Source organism: Camellia sinensis, chromosome 12 (assembly GCF_055761805.1).
Source record: "Camellia sinensis isolate YWXY chromosome 12, ASM5576180v1, whole genome shotgun sequence".
Taxonomy (NCBI): domain Eukaryota; kingdom Viridiplantae; phylum Streptophyta; class Magnoliopsida; order Ericales; family Theaceae; genus Camellia; species Camellia sinensis.
This window is the reverse complement of record NC_138972.1, coordinates 29,133,972-29,137,981: the sequence shown is the minus strand read 5'-3', so window position 1 is coordinate 29,137,981 and position 4,010 is coordinate 29,133,972.

Genomic DNA, 4,010 nt, shown 5'->3' with positions numbered 1-4,010 from the left:
ATCGGTTCAAAACGAAGAGAATGAAAAGTTTTCGAGAAACAACTTCGCATGGGGCGTTGGGAAACGCGTATAAAGTGCAAATCTAAGAGAGAAAAGGGTCTGGGAGCAAAAGAGAGTGTATTTCGGCCTTGGAGGTGTGATACCAACTGATTTGGAGTTGTGTACTTAAAGAACAGAAACTAAAAGACCAAACTGCCCTAAATTTCTGTAAACTGGTCGGCCAGCCAGTTTTTCTGGTCAGCCGACCACTTTGGTAGTCAACAACTGGTCGGCCAACTTCCTAGGTGGTCGGCCATCCCACCTGGGTGGTTTCCAAGGTCCCTTTGTTCTCCCTATGTGTTTTGATAATGATTGGAGTCCTCGACCCTCGAGAAACTACAAGAAAAGTACACTTTTCGGCTCAAAAATGTCCCCGCGGGAACTTCAATTCAAGTCTTTGATGCGTAGCTCATCATTTTCTCATCAAGAGCAAGGTGTATCCTTTTTGAGTATGTTGTTACCCCTCCGAGGGGTAAATTGGGGGTTACGTTTGAATTACGCTTTTCTCTTTTCGTATTTCCTTTCAAACGCACATTTGAAGTTGCGCATTTCTTTTGCATTACCTTGCACTTTCCACACGCGTTGTCACGCACATTTCACCTACATTGTTATGCACACCACTTGTCGCTTCGTTATACACTCACTACTTGTGTTGGCACGCTCGTTTCAGCTGCATTGTTTTGCATCCATACCGCATTGTTATGCGTCACACTTAGGTTGCATTGTCATGCATCCCTTTACTTGCGTTATGACGCACTTTTCACTTGCATTGCTATGCATGTTTCTAACAATATTGTAATTGTTGAGTTTCTCTTTTTTGTAGGCATGATATTGTATGTACGGTTCATTTGAAGCTGGCGCGACTAGACGAACCAGACAGGTATTGTATGTACTCTGCATGAGACGTAATGAGAATTGTATAATTCTCTTACATCCTTTCTGCATGTAATGTAGTTTGTTTTGTATTCCCCTGCTTAAAACTATTGCATTTATTTTGCATAATTGCCTCGTTACAGCTTTCTTCGTATGATCATAAGTATGTTCGGCTTTGTGCATGCCACTTGCATTTTGCCCCTGCCTGCAAGCACATTTCTTTGTTATCTTGCCTGTTTGTCTAAGTCTTCAGCCTTGTCAAAAATGGGTCGTCTCTGGGCTTTAACACTCACTCCCGTCACTTATGACTTTCGAGTTCTGTCAGAGAGGGACAACTGTAGACACCCCATTTTTGACCGACCTTAAGACTCAGACGTTATCGATTGAGTGCTCAGTGATGGTCCATGTTGTGCTCGTTTAGAGGTTTCGAAGTTTTGGCTGAGAGCCTTGCCTCCGGGCCTCTGAACTCTTTTGTGCTTCGGCTCGGTTTGTGGACCGAACTTTGTTTCTGTTCCCCGGAGGGAGGGAGTGGTCTTGTAGACCATCTCTCTGTGGTCGTAGACTACTTTTCGTGGTCGTAAGCCACTTTTCCCGTTTGGAGACCAATTTTCGATTTTTTGAGCCTTTGGCCGCGTGCCTTGTCTCGAGACCGCTTAACATTCTCCGTTTGGCGTGGTTTTTGAACTACACCTTGTTACCTCTGCCTAGAGGAACACTGTGGTCTAAGAGACCACTTTTGTGGTTGTATACCACTATTGATGCTCATCAGCTAGTTTTTGGGGCTTTTGGCCGCGTGTTTCGCCTCCTGATTTCTCGTCTTGCATCCACTTTGGTTTGTTTTTGGTACAAACGTTGTTTTCCTTGTTTGGAAGGCGGTACAAGGGTGGGAGACCAGTTTTCTCCTTGGAGACCACTTTTTCTTTTTCCAACTAGTTTTCTTGTCAGATAACTGGCTTTCTTGGTCTTTGGACCATCTTTTCTGGTCGGCCACCACACCACCACCTTGCATTTAGTGTGTTGACCTCTCCCACCTATGGCCGACCAGTTTTTGCTCTGGTTGACCACCTAAAGTGGTCGGCCGACCACTTAAACTAGCAGGTCGACCACTTTAAGTGGTCGGCTGCTTTTTGGCACATTTTTGAAGATATTTTCCTCCAACTCGCACAGCTGGAGGACGTTAGACTCATCCTCCATACACGTGTATGGAGGGATTGCTTTGGTGCTTAGCTTCTCCTAGAAGCTTTGCCTTTCCTCTTCTATAAGAGGGAAGCTCCTCCTCCCTCCTCTAGGTTCGAAAAATCTGAGGGAAGAGGATAGATATGGTGTTGTATCTATATTGCCTTGTTTGCTTCATTTTTGTGCCTTAAAGTGTAGATTTGTCTTACTTTAACACACAAACACACACTCAAACACCATCCTTTTGCTACTGAGGTGCTTAGGGGCTGATTTTGGTGTTCTTGGATTGCCTTGAGCTTGAAAAACCTGTTGGAGTTGCAGTTATAAAGAAGGTCTTCAAGGGTGAGCTTTTGACCTTTAAATCCCCCTTTCTTGCTTATGCTTTTAGCCTATCTTGCATGTTGTTTTAAGCTTAACTTATAACTGATAAAAGTTCTGTTTTTGCATGCTTTTGATCTTTGTTTCAGATCACTTTTGTGTTTGGGGTTGTTTACCCCCTCTTAGGCCTTGTTTGGCCTTGTTTTTTAGCCTCTTTTGTGAGCTTCGAGATCACCTTATATTGGCCTTCTCACTACTAAAATCTAGAGGGATTTCAATGGTGGGGATAGTGTTTTAAGGTCTTAAAAAGGGGAGGGCCATCCCCTCTCCTTGTGTCTTCTTTACATGCCTTAATATGCCTCATGTTTGAGCACCTTTGTTTAGTGTATGTTGACCATGTCTTAGCTTGTATTTGTGGTTATTTTGTTGAGGCATAACACTGTTTTTTCTTGCTTTGGTCACTCCACGCATGGTCAATACACTTGTTGTGTAAATCACACAAACTAGCTTTATGTGCTTCATGAAATAACGTGTCATTCTAGCATGTTTTCTTTCCATTTCAGTATGTTTTTGGGCTTGTTTTATCATGTCATACCTCTGTGTAGGTTTGGTTTGGTTAGCCTTTGCATGCTCCATGCACTTGTAGTGCATTTCCGTAAAATAACCTAACATGCATCATGTTGTGACATGTCATTCTAGCATGCTTTTGGCTTAACTTTATGAAGTTTTTGTCCATGTTTTAACATGCTTTAGCTCTGATTTTGGTTGTTTTGGCCATGCATGACTTGCTTTGTATAGCTATAGTTCAATCTAGCTTGTTAGCTTTGTACACCAAGTCCACTAGCATGCTCTACTTGGCTTATTTGAATGATTTGGAATCACTTGTTATGTGATTTCAGTCCATGTTGCATGGCCATGCACTTGCATTTATCACTCATTTAATGCGTTGGAGGGTTTCCCCCTTTATGTCTTAACATGAACTATTGCGTATGCCTTCATGCCTTTGCTTTCAAGCCACCATTTCAGTTTTTATTTGGGGTTATTTTGCCATGATATAACTCTTATTTTTATTGCTTAAGTCATTCCATGCTTGGTCTTAATAGGTGTAGTGTAATCCGCCTTATTTGCCTTGTATGAATCATGCCTTATGCCCTTCATGCTAGCATGTTTTGGCTTCCTTCCATGAATGTTTTAGATTCATTCTAACATGTACTAGGACTGTTTTGGGTTGCCTTGGTCACATGCTTTATGTTTTGTATACTTGTAGTACAAGTGCTCTAGCCTGCTTCAAGCACCATTGCATGCTTCATTTGTGTTGTGTATATGATTTGGCATCATCTAACATGACATTTCAGAGCTTATAACATGCTTATGTTCCCACTTCATTCACTCTTTAAGTGTCTTTGAGTGTTGTGCTTTGTTACCTAGCTTATGCCTTAGCTTGTATGCTTGCATGCCTAGGTATTTGAGCCCTCATCTCAGCATGTTTAGGTCCTTGTTTAGACCTACTTGAGCTCTGTCCATGCTTAGTTCATGCATTTATGCCATGTATTGCATGCCTCATGTGTAGTCCTCTTTGCTTGTCTTAAGCTTTAGGGACCATT